General features: G+C 39.0%; 1 long non-coding RNA gene across 2 annotated transcripts in view; it reads left to right on the plus strand.

Moving 5' to 3' along the window:
• Window positions 1-2,385: 2,385 nt before the first annotated feature.
• Window positions 2,386-19,613, plus strand: part of LOC124174006 — a 284,348-nt gene continuing 267,120 nt past the window's right edge. For both annotated transcript variants that reach the window (XR_006868832.1, XR_006868833.1), the window contains exon 1: window positions 2,386-3,273. This is a non-coding gene — a long non-coding RNA (uncharacterized LOC124174006). The remainder of the gene's footprint in view (window positions 3,274-19,613) is intronic.

The following is a 19,613-nucleotide window of genomic DNA, read 5'->3' on the forward strand; positions in this document are numbered from 1 at the left end:
TAATTAATGCCTTTATTTTTCACTTATCTACACCAAATTGTGTTGTTAGTGAAGTTACTTTATGCATTTTTGTGGTGGTGTCATGTGAATCTTTCTTTAATTTTAACCTGGCATTGAAATACTCTTTGCAACAGTCTAAGATAATTTTCTTCTAAGAAATTACTGAGCTAAATTTCTAGTTCTTTTAAAAGTTTTGAATCATCGCCTCATCCATGCTGCCATTCAGAGGGGTAACTAGGACTATGCATTGGGGGGAGAGGATAGCCTGGAGTGGCGATTCCCCACTTTCGTTGGGGAAATTTTTTGAAAAATAGCATGCCTGGAGATACATTTCACATAATTTTCGCACTAAAAAATTGACTTTAAGCAGACGCAGTTATTAAATGTCAAAACTAGACAATTGTTTTTGTTTCTCTGAGACTTTGGGGGGGATCTATCCCTCTTCCCACCGCCATAGTTACGCGTCTGCTTCCATTTTTGTCTTACAGAACTGATTTTTGTGGATATCGTCTGAAAATTGTTTAACAGTGCAATACTCAGTTATGGCCAATTCACTCAGCTAATTTTGTTTGAAAGTCCTAGCATTTCTCATAACTTTCTTGTGTTTTTCATAGGGAGGTGTAATTTTCCTTTAATTCCTGAAACATTACAAGTGATGTACTCTGATTGTGTTTCTTTCTATTCTTTCTTTATCCAGGAGTTCATGAATCATTCTTCAGAACTTCATCATGAAAACAATTTGTAGCACAGAACTATTCGGATAAGTTTGTTATTCTCATGATTAATGTACTTATTGACAATAAATATTATTTTTGTCTTTTTATATTCGATTTTAATTTATGTGCAATAACCTAAGATAAACAATAAGCTACTGCCCTGGAGGCCTTGATGGATCTTTCCTCCAAATAAAAATGCTATGAAACTATCCATACGCTCCTGAGAATCAGTTATTTTGTGCGTACGAGTTTGCGGGCATTTTGAGTTGAAGCAAATAGACTTGAAATAATGGAATGGGAAGGGAGGTGGTGTTTTAGTGATTTGAATTTGGCGGCAGATGCCGATGCTGCTGCCATCTGAACTTATAGTAGTAAAACTCTTAACTGTCAAAGAAGTTTTGCGTGGAGTTGGTCATCTATGCCTCGAAGTGTTCAAAGTTCGCGCTTACTCTCCGGCTGTGGCGCTGTGCGAACGTTTTGGACTGCTTGTGGTATCATATGCTCAGCAATCCATATCATCTTCTCCGATAGTGTCCACTAATATCCACATAAAAGAGTGATACTTTGGTAGCTTAACTGTATAAAGCACTCGACCAGAATTCTGGAGATCTGGGTTCGAATTTCGGTTAAGGCGAATGAAATTTTCTCTGTGAATTTGCGCACATTTCGGGGATAATGTAATAACGGCGTGGCCCTCTTAGCCTCCCTCCCATAGATCCTCCGCTGCTTTTATCTCAATGAATGGGCAGAGAGAGGAGCCTAAATTTTTATTTGCAATGAAATTACGCTAAAGATATTGTTTTCGAACAATTCGAATGAAATCGACATAATATCTATTGTTCGCGGAAAAGGGCATCTCAGACCAAAGTTCAACGCCGCGATTGGAGCCCGTCTACACTTGCCGGGCATAGACATGGATTGGATACATCCCGCGGTGTTATTTGGACCATGCGTGTTGCCACTTGCGAAACTGAATTTACTATTCCTGGAGAAATGGTAGGTGACCGTATATAAGTTCAATAGATTTTTCTCCAGGCACCCATTTTGACAGCAGATGAAAGCCCAGGGGAGCCCGACAATGCGATGCTTCCAGAGAAGGGATATGGACGGAAGAAATGGGATGGAAGAACCCCACGCCGCCATAAGAGCGACGTGGGCTATCATAAGCGAAACCATAATTAGAAGTTCCTACAGAAGGGAAAGATTTTTCTCAGAAGAAAAAAATCTTAAGATACTTCAGTGGAAACCAATGTTGACAATACGTCCCTTATACTGAAGTAATGCCTCTGGCAAGTTTCGAATCCGTTCGCACAAAATCTGCCACCGATAGTTTTCAAGGGCGCGAGTAACAACTCCAGCGTCCGGGCGATATCGGTTGCACGCTTCGGCGGAGGTGGCCAAAAAGCGCGCATTGGAGACCAAACACAACACGACGCCGAGAGTGGGGCGACGGACGCATCGGGGGACCTTTTCAGGGGAGACGGGTGAAGGGGCGCGGGGTGAATGTTTTGGGATGCGTCTCGCGGGTGTGGGGATGAGACCGAGGGTGGGGAGAGTGGAGGGGTGCGGTGGATGCGGCGATGGCGACGCGGGGAGAGGGAGTCTCGCGAACGCTCATGCGCGGAGCACGTGCACTCTCCATTCAAGCCGCCAGTTGGCTGTGGGGCGCTTCGCTGGCCAAAGTCGGACGGAAGCGCGCTCCTCTCGGGCTAAACAGACCGAGTGCTGCATGTCTCTCGCGCGCCCTCTACTTCCGTGCCGAAGGGATCCCCGCTCCGTCGGCCGACGGAACATGAAGGCGGGGTCGGTAAAACCTCACCCGACGTAATCGGTTGTCAAATTCGTCGATCCGCTGCAGAAAAAATAGAGTAGTGTTTGGAAAAGAGGGGGTGAAGAAACTCGGCTTTTCTCCGTCGGTGTATAAGTGTCTTTGGCTTTCTTGTGACAGGTTTTCTAATGTGATATCAACTTCAAGTGTTAGTGGTCTCGATGTATCAAAGTCAAAAAAACAACCTAAAGTTTTTTTTAAAGTGAATACATCTCCATTTCTCCTTGGGTAATTTGCGAACAATTACGTGGGAAATTTGGGGTTATATTTTGTGTGAAAATTGAGACATTGCTTCTCGAGTTGACGTTACGTTGCACGGCATGATTTCTGAGGACATAAAAAAATACTTTCAAGAGAGAAGGTAAATCAAAAAGAATTTTAACATATATTTAAAAAAGTGCAATCCTTCAAGTGATTAAAATATTTGCAAGACGTCCTGAACAATTTTTTTATTCATGGAACTTTTCTAACGCTGTTTCTTCTGTGCATTGAGATGTACTCAGCCCCTTATATTCATGAAGTAAGCAGTTCAAAACTCGGCATGAAGTACCTGTGAATAATTGTGAGTGAAAGAAACGTCAGCTCGGCGCTCTGAGTGCTAAAGTGAGCGAAAACAACCGTGCAAAAGTTTCATTACCGAACTGCATTTATCTCAGTGAGCGGGGAAGAACTTTTTGCCGCTAAACTCTATGGCGGGACTACGATATTCGACTGTGATCGACGCTGCAGGTAAGTACGCACAAAGGGTGGCGAATTTTGAGAAACTTAGGGTAGGGAGTCGCGCTGAGTTAAACTTTCCCCGAGTTGTGTGGGTTATGGTGCCATGCTAATTTCGGCAACTATTCCGTATGAATTAAGGTGGGAGTAAGGTGGTACACCGCAATCTCGAAATCGATTGATTTATTTTGCCTACGGGCCTTTTGAAACTTTTATCAATAGGCTTGCATACTATCATCAGAACAAAAAATGATTATCGTCTGGCTTACGGTGAATCGAATTCTTTATTGTGCGTTGGAACTTTGAAGCTCTTGGAAATTCTTGTTTCGGGGTGTTGTGGTTCACACCAATGGCTGTGCGCGCACATTATCACCGATGGACTTAACCTCCTCTTGTGATCAGTGAGCCGCAGAGGAAGCCGACTCCGTCAAGGGAAAGTTCCGAGGTTTGATCAAGTTTTGAAGTTCGAGTTGGGGTTATTAATTCACCTATGTCTGGGGAATGTAAAGGAAATCACCATGTATATAAGTGCTGGGAAAACTTAAATAAAGCTCAATCGTTTATTATGTTTCTTTCAAAAAATGAGATAATATTTAAAATATTGTTTTTAATTAATTAGAAATGTAATATATTTTACAGGGCTGTAAATAAGTTGGTAGTAGAGACACAGTCGGAATGTGATTAAAACTTAATTTTATTGTCAGGAAAGTTGGAGGAAATGGCAAAAAACCATTTTTGATTTGCGAGCATTTTCTTTTCAAATTGCGGCTGAGGAGATTTGTCTTAGCAAAATAAGAAGATATTTAGTGGAGTAGCGGTGCAAGTTTTGAAAGACCACCTTTTCTAGTGAACGCCGCATGTTCGTCGGAGCATTGCCGGAAAGAGGCCCCTTTTGTCGTATTAAGGGATAATTCACGAAATAAGTGGATAATGCTATTTTATTTGCATTAATTTGGAGTTCTTTTTCCAGAGTAATTTTTTTTTCGTCAAGGTAATTTCCATTTAAGACCGTGGAAACTACCTGCTATATACCTATTCCGTTATACATACATCTTAGCGTAATTCAGGAAGTAAGGATAAGTAATTTTTCACTAAGTCAGGGAGAGATGTCTAAGACAATTTATTAAGCGGAGGTATATATTTATGTATAGTGGAGATGAGTATAACATTTGCCGAATGCATGCTATTAGTCCAGATTTTAGAGTATCATCCCTGCAGGAAAATAAATAAAATACTTCTCAAGAGAACCAAGGAAACATTCGATTTCATGAAGAAGAATACACCTCAGCGGTTAAGATGCTTGATATCCTTCTGTGTCGAAGCCCTGAATAGAAAATGTCTCCATTTAAATCCATAATCTAAATAAGGATCGAAATCTGCCAAACTTTTAAAAATTCTTCCTTCAAATTTGATTTTGGCCCCTGTGATTGGAATCAGAATACCTACCTCAAAAACCGCGAGATATTGCTTCTTATCTTTGGAAAGTCCTCTTTGGTAGGAGTCTCTTCCTTTGTACTGGGGTGTGATGCGGTTACTTAAGCTGTAAGAAAAGTTTTGTCTGATAAAGTGGGAACCCAGAAACTGCAGGGGAACACTTTAGGGCTAGTAGGAGGAATCAAAGTTTTCTACCTTTTGCGTTCTACAGCTGAATGGCATGTGCTAATTACAATAGGCTTTGCTATAACGTTACATCATTATACATAATTCCTTTATCTGAGTATTGCACATTCACCCGCCTTTTACGTATTGGCTCTACCCTCACCAATCCCAGCTACTGCATCACTGACGAGTAGTTCAATTTTTAATCGTCTCTCTTTACCATTTATTCCTAAGGATTCAAAGTTTTGGGAAAAATTAATATGAAATACCGCGTACAATAGTAACAAAAATAACGATAATAAGAAACTAACAAGCGAAAGTAATTAAATCTTTTTCTCCTCAGATTATTTAGAGAATACTATTATTTTTTCCACCAATTTCAAATTAGAATCGATATGATTATTGTAATTCGTTGTTTAATGATCACTTTCCTGCTTCCATGAACTCCTATGATATTTGTACACTTATCTTGCTTATTAATGAAAGTAAATTAATCGTACTGCCCACTTTTTCAGAGAAAATATTTGTTATCCACAATGCGTATCATCGCATGGTGTTATCATATGGTTTAATAGTACTTATTATTTATAATAACTTGTTATTTTATCCATTTTTCCAATTGCATGTCATGTTTAAGGAATTTTCAAATAGTGGGCAACGCGGAAAGTTCTCTTTAATTCGTTCATCACGTTGTTGCACTTCATATCGTCTAATACAGTTGACCTTATCTTGCGTGCAATCTCATAGCCAAGGATAGCAGCTCCGTACACCATATCGCGGCTATTGACACCAGTAAACTTGACAGAGATAAGACGGCCGGTGAGTGGCGTGATTCACCTTGAGTGTATCGAGTAACTTATTCATGGCCTATTCCTTCGCGCTCGCAACATCTGCCGTGCGAGAGTTTCAGGACTATCTTCTTCCGCCTGTTCGCGGAATCACCCTTTGTTCTCCATTAATCCCATAGTTTACCCTCTCTCCGACTTTGGGAGTGTTCTGGGGATATCCGTAGACGCCTGACATTAGAATTTTAAAATGTCATCTGCCCAGGAATAAACACCGCCGCATCTGCGGGCAAATATTGCAGATGGCAAGTATTGATTTGAAATGAACCTCAAATTGTTTCATAAATAATGAGAGGGTCATTCAGATTCTGTTTTCTGTTCTAAGACATAGGCTTACTCTCTAAAATGTCTGTTGATATGGTAAAGAAAAACCGAATTAAGAACCCCGAGTATGAATTCCTTAATTATGTCTTCGATTGTGATCGATAATCTTTAGAATATGACATAAACAGTAAGGTAATTCAATTGGAAACGTAATTTGCTGACTTTTCGGCAATTAATCGATAAACTGTTTATGCTCCTTTTGTTTCTCCGATTTTATTACTGCCTTACATCACTATTATAAAAATTTAACAACATTAGAAAGAGAGATTTACCCTTATAAATTAATGGCTGTTGCAATGGATATTGTATGGTTGTCGTGAGTGCTAATTAAATAGTACTGAATACTTGGTAAAAGAAAATTCAAGGGGCCGTGATTTATCTTGTTGCGGAAACGAAAACGGAGAGAGCGGCACTCAGTGTCTTCCAGATTTTCATTGTTTCCAGGAGGCTTAAAAATGTGCAAATAATTGTCTTGTCTGACGAGTATTTATGGAGATGAAGTGATTATGATTCAATTTTAGTTGTCACTGCTTATTGAAAAATAAAGTAAAGCTTTCAGTTTTTCTCCATGTCTTTAAAATGGCCAAGCCGCCATCTATTGTGCGGAATTCAAGAACAGGGACAAGATATCGGTCGTTTCAATGTCATGGCAAGCTCGTTTACCATTACCACGCAAAATATTGTCATTTGGTGATTGCATCATCTACTATCTGGTTCCGTGACCTTACTTTTTATGGCTTTACTTTCAGTGAACCTTAAAATCCACGAATGAAAAAGATACGACCTAGTTGACGACAAAAGTAGATATTCATTAGGTTTGACTTAACTGCGACCAAATACGTGGTGTAGCGACTTTACCGCCATCCAATGTAGCATTAATTCATGACATATCCTTGCGGGTATTTCTTTATAGATCCTTAGCTGGTTTAAATGTCATACTGAAGCATCCAAACATCTCCCTGTTGTTACAATATACAGTGAACTTTGCTTGATAACTACATTGACTTTTGGCTATTATTAATATGCACTGTACTGAGTACAGTAAGCGGCATAATTCACCTTAGCTAAACATGTTCTGATAACTCATAATATGATATGACATTTTTCCTGGCGTTAATAATTTAGCATTTTCTGGAAAATTTCATTCCGGTACTCCATACGATACCTTTACTTTGGGAAGCTCAATGACTATAGGAGTGGATCTAACCTTAACCAAATATTTTGTGTAATTTCTAAGCAGCCAAAGTCAAGAAAAGTATGCATCTATTCAGTGGCGGATCTATGGGGGGGGGGGCCATAGCCCCCCCTTTGGACATCCAATTTGCACTAGATAGAATGGAAATTTTTGTTCGGACCCGCAACACTTCTGGGAGTTTACCCTATACTTAGCCCCCCCCCCCCCCCCTTGTCCCAATCCTGGATCCGCTACTGCGTCTATTTATTTCTCACAATACCACTGATAAATCAATTGATAATTCTGTTTTCAAACCCATCAATAAAATTGAATGCGTTTCGTTCTGATTCTGTTATTTTTTCCCTCCTTAAAAATTTACCGTAATAATTTATTGTCTGCGAACTGAGGCAATGCTCTAATTGAAGTCTCCACCGATGGACCATTACAATTTTCCAGCTGAGTTGTCTCACGCCTTGGTGCTATTTGAAGAACGATGTGAGCGATCAATTCTCCGATGGATGTGTTTACCTTTGCGTTCATTTGGCGTGTGAAAGTAGGACAACTCGCCGTCGACTGCTTTTCCGTTAGGGGTCGCATGGATTCAAGAATTCTCTGCTTTTCTTCTGTTTACTTCGAGGCGATTAAGTGAAGTAATTACTGAAGAGGGACAATTAAAACGATCCTGGAACTTTGTGTTCTTGAAATATCATCATCATAATTTACTTGAACCCTCGTCCTTGCCGATGTGTGCAATCCGTTAGTTTGAATTTGAATCAATAGTTCATATACACAGGGGGGGCTCGCTCTGATAACTTGAAAAAATATTCGTTCAGGTCTTCGTTTCAAACCGACTCAAGGGGAATAAACCTGTTGGGACTATAACTGCTCTGATTGCACTAAATATATGATAATTCTATGGAAATATGTGCAAAGGAAAAAGTCAAGATTTTTCCACTGTAAATTGGTATCTTTCCTAAGCATTTAATTTTTTCGACGGCATTTGGATATTATATTCTGCATGCGATTAAGGGAAGGTTCAATAGCCATAATTTTCTTCCTTGCCAAGCGCAAATGATAAGGACTGAAGAATGACGTTAGGTTTGATGAGACAAAATTGATTTTTTAAAATCTCCCCTTACCACAAGGCATGCGAGAAGCTTTTACGTGATAAATCCAAGGGCTTTGGACAGTGATTTGATTCTTCATGGCTCTACGTACCGAAACCAGCGCTTTGAAAATGAAGTGGGAAGACAGCAGATAAAACATACGACTGCAAAGGTTCGAAATAAATGTCAGAAAGAAACGAAGACCAATCCATTGCACGTAAAGGAGATTCCTGCATTTCTGCTTAAATAAAATGAGACAGAAAGAAAATAAATAAATGTAGACGAACTAGGGCTTAGGCGTACAAAAGAGGCGTCAAGTGCATATGGTTTCCATCGTTATGCTATTGAAAAGCAGGTTTATTCGACGACGCGTGTTATTAGTAGCTCCAGGGCATTAGATCGATTAGATGGGTGTTCGTTTACCTGGGGAATTGGGTAAACCTGGAATATTCTAGGAATTTCGGTCTTCTAGGTGAAAAACTCAGGCAATTTTGCTGATGTCCTGGAAAAATTGGTAATTGTTACATACTGCGCAACTAACAAAATGCATTGATTACTCGCGTCGCAAAAAACGGCCAGGCAAAACCAAAAAAAGTATAAGCTCCTGTTCCTATAATTCTCCATCACAACAATATTATGTTAACACAGTGCTTGGCAATCTTCATTTATTAACATACGTACGGCTCATACTTGGAAATTAGTGTGGTGTTACTGTATCAAGCCGGAGGTTACTAATATACCCTTTGTCGAGAACAAGAACTCTCTTCACTAATCGGTGACACAAATAAGGGAATCTACAAAAAAGGAAAGAAACAAATAGAAAAACCATCAAGGCAATACGCAGGGTAGAGAAAAATGGCGTCATGACATTTTAAGCATGAATAGCTGATGCCAATTGGTACCAAAATTACTCATGATGTTTAGGTCGAAAACGCACCATTTTAAAATACAGAAACCTTAAGCCAAGTTTCCCGATGGGCTGCGAGTTTGCCCTGCTACCGGATGCACTGGGGAATTCATGATTTCGAATACTTTGTCTGCCTGAGTTCGCGTTGCATCCAAGGCATTCGTTAACTGGGCAAACTGGCAGCCAATCGGAGCACTTGGCTCAAAATTTTCTATAGTTTAAAAACACCGCGTTTGTGTCCTAAACATCCTAAGTACTTTTGGCTCCCACTGGAATCAGCCATCCAGGGTTAAAATTTCGTGACATAATTTTTCTCCACCATGCATTTCCAAAAATCTCAAGAACGAATAGTGCAATATATCGATGGATAAGTTCCAACAACACGTATCTCAAAATAGCAACTTTTTGGTAGAGCAAAAAAAAACGATTAATATTTTTGATTGTGCTCTGAAATTAAAAAACCAAAAGTTCATAAAACTGATAAAGAAGCATTCATTGACAAACAAAGAGTTGTTTTTTGCTTGTATTTTATTTTTTTAATTTTACTACACTAGGAGTGTGAAATTGGAGTTCCATAAAGTAACACGGCCTTGAGGATGGGAGACAAGTCGTCTCTCGAAACGTCGGCTCATATAATAGCATTAAACTGACTGAGAACCCGAGAAATATTCGTCAGTAGTATTCACCAGGAGAAATTAAAATACTTTATTATTACACTTTGTTTAAGATACCTGTCTCAAACCGGCCAAATTTGAGATACGTGTTGTTAGAACTTGGCCATCGATATGCTTGGTTTGCATTATTCGCGATGGAGTAACCTTACATTTGAATAATAGTAAAACTCGCCCGGTGTGCGACTTTTGTGGATGAGAGAGACTTTCACGAGTAGGAGCTACGTCTAGGGAAGTTGCGCCTAGGGAAGTTGTGTCTAGGGACGTATGCCCTAACATTGATGGCAAATGCCATGTCTCTAGCTTCCTCCGGTCAGTAATATTTGCTAAAAAGAGGAGTAAATGCAATTGAATATTCTAAAAACACGATGAATTTTTATGCATTGATGATTTTATGTTTTAAATATCAGTATATTTTATGGATTTCATTCAAGGAAATCCTTCTGTTACCTTGGAAATTTGTACCACCAGTTTTTGTAAGGAATGCTATTCACATTAATTTGGGAAAATAACTTTGAACAAATAAGCAGTCTAACTAATATCTCTTTTAAAGTCTATTTTAAAATTGAAGCACATTGGAAACAAGAAATTAATGCCATTGTGAAAGAGAATAAGGAGACAAATATGTTCTAAATCTTCCCCTTTTCAAATATAAAAAAATTATAAAATCTACCAGTGATGCTAATCATCCTTTTTTAAAGCATTTAGAACCGTAATTGTGCCACTATTTGTTTATACCACAAACCTTGTGGCCATTTATACTAGTGGTGTTACCTCCATTACTAGTTAGTTGGGTAGCTCTCTCATCGTGCCATGAAGTCAAGACTATTTCTATTCTCCAGATAAAACAAAATTTCAGCTACCACCTCCTATCCAAAAGAAGAATTGAGAATTGCCCCACTTCCTAGGAAAAATTAGGAATAATACTCTCGCTCTGTATTGTGCCCTGTGGCCTCCATTACGCTTGATTGCCCACTCTCAGTTAAATTTTCCTTACTCGGCTCCGAGACTTATGACTCTGCTTTCAGGAAAAGTTATCACACTTTTTAATATCTGCAGCAATGGTCGAGACATTTTTTCCTCAAATTCTCAAGCCAGCGTATTAATCATCTCCTCGAATACACTGAATGTTGATGATATTTCGTCACAGAATGAAAAATATTAATAACCTCTGGACTAATTTTTTCCTTCAGTTTCCTGAAATAATTTTCTTCTCTTATCTCTTACTTCAATCACTAAGATTTACCGTATTTTGTTGCTAAGTGGCTACATTTTTGAATTGCTGTGGAAATAATAGTAGGTATTTTGTCTAAGTAATAGTGGTTTAAGAAGAATTTCAACGGAGGAAAGGATCTTGAACTTCAGATAGGATAGAATATCAAACAGCCATCGGATAGCTATAAATTCCATGTAATTTGAGTAAATAGTATCTCTTTATTTATTTGTAAAAAAGAAGCTGTAGGTGGGAGAAGAAATTTCATCCACTCCCAGTACTGTAACTACTAATGTACTACTATCAGAACCCTTTTGGCATGTTCTTTCGCTTTCCGTATTTAATAAATAAACTTATAATGCTTGAAGTGTAGCGCTTCTTTGTGGGTGTAACGTAGTTATGCAGGTAGATAGCCCTTGTTTCCTCAGTGGCAAACTTCATGCGATGATATGGTTACAGATCTTGAAAGTAAATGTCTTTGCTTGACTGTCATTTAATTCCAAACGGACGTAATTCGAGTGCACCCTTTTTGGAGGGTGGAAAGCAAATGCAACAGGTAATTAATTTTTGAAAAGCTTCCTCTAATTTCTAATGCACGGAAGAACCGAGTTGTTTGTCATTTATTTTTCCTTTGATCCATGATATATATGTCAGAATATTGTATCGGGAGTGGAGTTATAGCCGATGTCTCAGTATTTCAATGGAAACCTTAGTGAAAATGATCTAATTAACCTACCTGAAGAAGTGTTTGAAATGTATTGGGTTGAGGCATAAAATATATTGAAACCTATTTTTATGGACGGCGAACAACTCTTTAGACACGTCTCGTCTTGATTTCTATGTTAAGAGAAGTTTGACTTTAAGCCTATTATGACGGGTGATTCAAATTTTGGTTTCCCAACCTGACGCGTCCCTGAGAAAGGTCGCTTATACAGTACAAGAAAACGGAGATACTGGTAAATACCGTTAAAATTTCTGCGATTCGATCATAATTTCCCATTGTATTTTCTAGTACCAATAGCAAATTTTTGAGAGTTCATTTTCGTTGATCATAGAGTTCACCCCACAGGCCTTATAATTAAAATGCATCTTTTTCCGTTCCCATCGAGATTTTATAGAAAAGTTGACGGTAGATTACCGTATAATGTGGAACCGTGTGACAAGTAAAATAATCAACAGAAATATTTTTATATGATTAAAAAAAGTTATTATTAAACAACCAAGGTTTCGAAATACTAACTTTGAGGTTGAAAATAGCATAGTTTGATGAAACGTGGGTAGGTTTGTAATAAAATTCTGCGGATCATATAAGAGTTTTCTGACTGATACGTTTTATTTATTTATTGCGTTTAATGTACATCCAACGTGTAAATACAATTACATGATGGTCATTTACATGTATTATTTTGATCTATAACTTCATTTTGTACAAATTGTCCATCGCATTTTAGCAAAATTTACTTCAATGCTCAAATAAATTCAGGTCGTTACATAGTGTATTAAATAAGATACGAATTCTGTTTAAAAGGGGCATTTTACTATAGTTACTTTTGACATTTATAACATAAAAAAATCCTCTTCTATCTTACCTATTTGGAACATTCATATATATTATACTTGTTATAATACTACTTTCACCTGTTTTTAAAATGTCATGCAAAACAAATAAATCTTTTCGTAACCTCCTTACACTTAGTTTTTGAAACGTGAAAGAAAATGTTACGAGATATTGTAACCTCTTTAGTTTGTCCTAATGGTCGTACTATTCATTTATGCCGTCAGCTTTCCAGACTTTAGCCTTTTATGGATTGCTATCGAGTTTCCACACCTCTCACGCAAGTTAATGGATATATGCTAAAAGAGCTAAGTCATGGTGGCAGTGGCAGTTAGCCTAACAGACGGAGGGGAAAAAAAGGTGTGCTTGTTATGTGAAGGTGTAGCTATGAACATCTGCTCATTGATCTCTAAGGTGCTCATGCAGAACTCACTCACCCAATGAGTCAACCCTGAGGATGGTTTGGATAGGTGAGGGTAGAGCTTACCTCATGATTAGCCACAGGCATGTGAATTTCTCGCATCCAGGGAGGGTGGCCAATTCCTTTCCCCTGGGCCACCGTGCTTCGGGCCTGTGAGCTAGGGGACCTCATTCGAAAAATGGGTCGCGGACGCCGAATCTTGGAAGCAAATTACGAGTCCACGAGGGCAAGGAAAATTTAGCGCTTGTTCATTCATGACGGTATATTACCATCATACAAAAATTTTATTAAAAATCTTAACGGGAAAACTCGTGTGTGCCCGGTTGTGGGGAAGTTCCTTTCCTCAGACCAAGTCAAACTTTTATCATTTTTAGTGGGATATCAGTAGGCTGTAGTCAGAATTTGAACACGAGACTCTTCAATCAATAGCCGAGATCTTTACACACTGGACCACTACACACCTAATCCCAGAAAATAGGCATAACGCATTGATTTTTTCATTTTATAGAACTAGGATGGATTTGGTTGGCCGCCGATGGAAGCAGAGGAGGAACCTTTTTTTGGTGGCATAGTCGCATTTTACGTCATCTGCGTCTATTTAATACTTTGCCTTCTATCGCTGAAAGAAAGGGAAAATGTTTGTTGCAAGTGAACAGAGTTTCGACTATTTTAAATTGTTGGGTACTTATTCCCTCTCACGAAGAAATTTCTTCTGCACTTAAATCTTTATTTTATTTACTTTTTAGCCGTATCGTTTTTACTGAATGAATTTCAGTGCTGCAGAATTTTCTTCGTTCTTTTTTGTGCTATGATTGGACCCTATTAACAATTACGCTAGCAGTGTAAGCGTTCACTTAGGGCAGATTTTCTAATTCGATGATCTCAGTTACATCTATGATGCTTATTTACCTTGAAGGTGAAATTTCGGCGAATGACCATGTTTCCATGTTATGTGTTTAATTTCGGTGTAAACACTTGGATCACATCCAAAACCCCTACCTAATTTGTTTACGCTGTGTGCGCAAAGGTGACATTGAAATATGTAAAACTCACACGCCCGTGGCTAAGCAGCTCTTTATCATTATTCCAAACTCAACGTAGTATTCAGAAAAACTAGAGCATTTGATCCCAAATGTGGTCTAACGGCGCAAATAGGTGTAAAGCTATGAAATATCATAGTAGGTATATTTCTTACTAAAATTTAAAAAAATTAAAATTTACCAGCAAATTATCAACGTTTTTGAATGTTGACCTTTTTTCGGATCTATTTTACTCACATAGTTATATATTAGCTAAAATATTTGTAGAGCATAGAAATTTTAGTAATTTTTTTGAGATCATATATTAGTCATTCCATCGCAAGTAAAAAACTCTTGGCTCTTAGGCTCTCAAATTTTTCTTGGTGGGTCTATTTGTACCTCAAGCTAAATATCATATGATCTTTTTGTGAAAAAGCCACCGCGTTTTTAGGCCATGTTAACTTTTCACATGTTTGCCAGGAAAAATTTCTTAAAAATAATATGATTCCGTCAAGTAAATGCAATCCATAGCTCTAAAATTAGCCATAAACCATGACTCGGTGGCAATTAAATGAAGAAATAGAGAGAATTACATTAATAAACTCACGAATTAGTTTGTGTTGAATATGGACACATGCAGAAAATTTCACAGAAATCTGAAATACCATAGGGCATATTGTTTTTTGTTTAAAGAAGAATGACCTTATGAAAATTATTTGATAAACTGTTTTTGTAAGTTACCTTAATATCAGGGTCAAAATGTAATCTAGTGGCGAGATTGAGCGAAAAAATTGACGTTACTTAAGTTGGAGTCCTCGGGTTGTGAATGTCGAGCGTGCTTGCTTTCAAGAGGAAATTAATGAGTGAATTCTCGGGTTGGTCGATTGCATGTGTTTCCAAGTCCCCTTGATAGAAAATGAAAGCAAGGTGACGAGGAGTATGGATCTTGCGAGACCTGTCCGCCGGCTGACCGCCCGCGCTGTAAGCTCGCGCCCGGAAATTAGAAACGGGATTATTGGACCGACGCGACGCCTAGGACTGGCCGTAGTATAGAGTCCCTCGCTCAACGCCATTGACGGTGATGGTGACCACTCATGTGTCTATAAACACAGGTAGGCCTAGAGCACTTGCGAGCTCTCAATTTGTTGGCTTTACTAATGGAAACACAACTTTGGAAGTCTGTTGAGGACCCTTACGAAGATTTTCCACCGCAGCGAATTGCTTTTTGTGAACACGCTTAAGCTCATGAATGCCGGAGAGAGCAATTTTCACCCTTGGCGTAAGATTCTCCCTTCATATTCCAAACCTCGAATTTAATTAGGTTCAAGGTACGCTAACCCTCATTTTCGTTTTCTTCAGTTTCTTCGGTCATTGCATTTTTTTTTGCTCTTGGGGAGTGCCCCGCACAATAATTGGGAATGCTATGCATCGCTTCATGGCCGCTGCTGGTCATTTTTTTGGAGTGAATTTCCTGAGAATTGGCGACCAACCATGACGTTATCATGTCGAAACTTTGAGGCTAATGTGCTGAAATAATTCCCCGGTCAAATTTAAAAACAATTATTGGTTTAGTTTGGGGTTTACGATGGGTGGCTATGTGATTTTTCTTTTAAACTATTTTGAGTTTGAATTATAAGACGTGGTTTCTGGAGGTACTTGATGCCGATATCCAGTGGTTGGCAGTATATTTCTGAGTCATCGGGAGTATACATTATTGGCACAATTTTTCTCCGATGAAACAATTGCATCAGGTAAAACTAGGTATTTGCAATAGAATTCGAACTTGACGTTTTTATCTATGGATGTTGATATAAATACCATTTTAAAAATATCCATTCATTTTGCTCTTGCTTTGCCTTTTTTACATAAACCTTTTGCATATATGGGATCACTACGGTGGCCAGGCAAATACAGCTCTGCACAGTCCAGGTTTCTTTTTAAGGTCAATTGAAGTGAATGACTTGTGTAGCGATGTAACTAGACTACATTAGCCTTATCAATCATTAAGTTGCGTGAAATTCGGATTGAATAATGATTTGAGTATTCAACATGTGTGAGTGAGTGACTAAAGGTATATTTGAGGAATACTATATGAATACATGTGGCATAACACCATAAATAGGTTATCACATCTCTTTCCCATTATCAACGAGATAATTTCTGTGATTGAGAAGGTTCAATTGATCCACTGGAAATTTACACGAAAAGATAAATGAATATTGAACTTGGTGACGAATTACTAAAGCATGGAACTAATTGTGATACGTTCTGTGTACTATATTTTTGTAGCCTAAAATATGTCCATGTAAAGCGATTGAGCTTGTTAAGCGACATTAGCCGGCATCTAAATGTTGCCAGCATATTTAGATTTAAACCAATTTTGACTGGAATTATATTACGTAATGTTCAAGGTTTTGGATTGAATTTGAGTTCAGTCTTTCCATAAGGGGCCAATTTGGTTTTTCCAAGGAAAGTTTATCCCTGTGTTTAGCAATTGAAACATCCACGAATCATACCAATGCGGTGGGAACTGTTTACGTCATTATTCTAGTAACTGACTGAAGGAAACCGCTTAGTGAGGGTTCGATAAGTTGATACTTGAACGTGAGATGCTGAAGTATGGTACGATGTCAATGCCTTCAAGAGGAGATTTCTCATCGTTTGCTTCGATGATTATTTTCTAGAAGTACATTTCATTATTCTGGACGCCAAATGGTGTTTGACCTAATAGTGCGAAAAATCGAATGTTTTCGTATCATGTGATGACCAGTATTTTTATATCAATGTCGAGAGATGCAACTTCCATGTCCGAGTATTTTTCAACAATTAAAGATCACAACGGGAAAAATTTGGGTCAAACTTCCTGGAGAGATGATTAAAAATTTTCACTGGATCTCGTTTATGGATTTCTCGCCCTTGTGTGTCAATGGTTCACACCCCAATTAGCCTCTCTTGTATTTTCCCTTCCATCCTTCGCGTCCGGCACTCAATGGAGCACTCATATTGGAGCCGCTTCTACTTGAAAATAGTCTCCATGTTCGCCTGAATGCCATTCGATTTTCAACTGCTCCCCCCCTTCCCGGTAGATAGTTTCTGGGAAACGTCAAGGGCTCTCTTCAAAACACCCCGGTCCGTCCGCGATTTCATTCCGTTTCGGCCTTCCAACTGCGCTAAAAATAAAGTCTCCTTCTCGAACTATTTCCGCATTGTCTCAACTGCCGATTTTAGTAGACAAAATCTCAGACAAGGAGACTTCTTCGACGTCTTCTTGCCTGCGATTTTAAACGTTTCTCTTAATGCTTTGTAGATTTACGTAATTGACTCTCAAAAAAGTTATTTACGCAAGATTTAGGAATTATAGGTGTCATCGTAAGCTATGTTTTTAAAGACGTTGGAATGATCGCAGTTTCATTAGAGAGCGTAAAAATGTAATGTGAAATTAGGCACTTTTAGCTATCAAATTCGCGAATAAATGCAACTGATTCGAATGAAGCTTAATGATATACATTCCGTGATAATATTTGTGGAAGCCATGCCATTGATAAGCACAATAACTTTACCTGCTGCAGGAATATGTAAATTTTCGCAGTAAAGGACGATATCTTTGATCTTTAAATGCATCGCACTCGCAAAAATGCACCTAAACAATTCGAACACACTCAGGTAATCAACCAATGGACGACGGGTGTAAGGCAGTTCGCCATGCGACGACGAGAAGGATTGCTGTGTTTTGCAGATTACCTTGTAGATGCTGACACATAAATTAAATCAATGTGCGAGGTTAGTGTAAAAGATTAGGGATGATCGATCTAGGGAGCCATTGCATCCCGGGAGTTCTTTGAAAATTTGCATCGCAAACACTCTAAATGCATTCGCCAATGGTCAATTTTGAGGTAATAATTCAACGACCCTCAATACTTATTTATAATAATTATCACAATAAATTGAAAAAAAGCATGCGCCACTTGTGCAATATGAGGTCATAATCGAATTCATCGGATACTAAAACACCCTAGAACCGAATTTTTCTTCGAAAAACCAAAAATTGCGGCCTTAGGAGTTTTTTTTACACACCTCACATTTTTTATCTTTGAGCGGCGGGTCATCGGGGACCAAGGGTTAACGCCCCTTCCGACGGTACCTACTTGAAGTGCCCTCCACAAAGCGCTCGGGCAGCGGTCAGGTAGTCTAAGAAAACTACCTGCAACCTCCGGGATTTGAACCCGAACTCATGAGGTGGGAAGCTAACACTATCCACCATACGAACCCGATCTCCTTGTTCAATATCGGTAGAAATGATAGGAACTTAGAGAAAAAGTAGGAGGGCTACCGAGCAATTTCGTTTATACTAGTGACATGGTGGACTGGGCTCCCCATCCTACTTGGCTGAGCGAGGATCACTTTCACTTTGCAGGTATCCGGGCCCAATCGGGCACTCTGCGGGATTGATACACTTTGCTTTCGTCACCAATCCCTCCGTGATCCTACTCCTTCGACGCTGTCCGTAGAGAGTCGAAGGGTGGAGTCCGTAGAAGTCCTATTGGCGGAACGCTCTCTTTCACGCTTCATTTCCCTTGCCTTCGGATTAAGCGCCCCCAGCTGCGTCATCTCCCTCGTCCGCCTTTAAATTTCCGCCGATGCGAGCACTACGGTTTGTAGAAAAAAGACGCCTCGTCGCCGTGGTGATCGGACGAAATTCTTTCCCCATGCCTGAGGGTGAGGTACGTGCGTACATCAAGTAGATTACAGAGAGGAGGCATCAGTCCGTCCCTCTAAAGCTTGATTTTTCTTCACCACTTCTGCCGCATTTTAACCGGCTTTCAAAAATGTCCTTGATTGTAATTTGAAAAAAAATGCAAAACTCCAGTTTTTTTCCTCTCCGTGTTTATTGGTGGAATAGATCTTTTAGATGTGGAGAGCAGCGTGGAGAGCAGATGCGGAGTGTTGAATAATCTGATATTATGAATAAGAAGAGGCACAAGACCAAACAACTTACATATTTCATCCATCTGAAAGGTTGCGTGACTACAATGGGAGAAGCTGCAACGAAATCAAGATAATTATTGCCGAAGGTCAGAGGATTCACGATTCCAAAGCATCGTTATACCAGAAGGAAATTTAAATTTAAAAAGGCTTGCGGAAAGAAGTTTTTGGAGTGTTTCTATTCATGGCTCAGTGACGTGGATATTTGGGAGGTTAGACTAAAAGAGGGCATGTTGGTTCTGGAGGTGTGTTCCAAATGCCAATTGATTGAATTAGTTCGGCAACCAGGAAGTGATAAAATTATATTAGGGGATAATATTAGACTTCAAACTAATGGAAGAGCTTCGCTTCCAGGCAATTCAGATTTGTGATGGGCATGGGAGAGGGAAAAAATATGAAAACAGACGAAATGTAAATAATGATATGTAAGCACTAAGCTTATAGGAAGGGCCAGGTTCGTAGAAGACAGAATGATATGACAAGTCTGATTCCACACGTTTAATTGTCACTAGCACAGATACAAACTCCCCCTCCG

This window comes from Ischnura elegans, chromosome 2 (genome assembly GCF_921293095.1).
Source record: "Ischnura elegans chromosome 2, ioIscEleg1.1, whole genome shotgun sequence".
Classification (NCBI taxonomy): domain Eukaryota; kingdom Metazoa; phylum Arthropoda; class Insecta; order Odonata; family Coenagrionidae; genus Ischnura; species Ischnura elegans.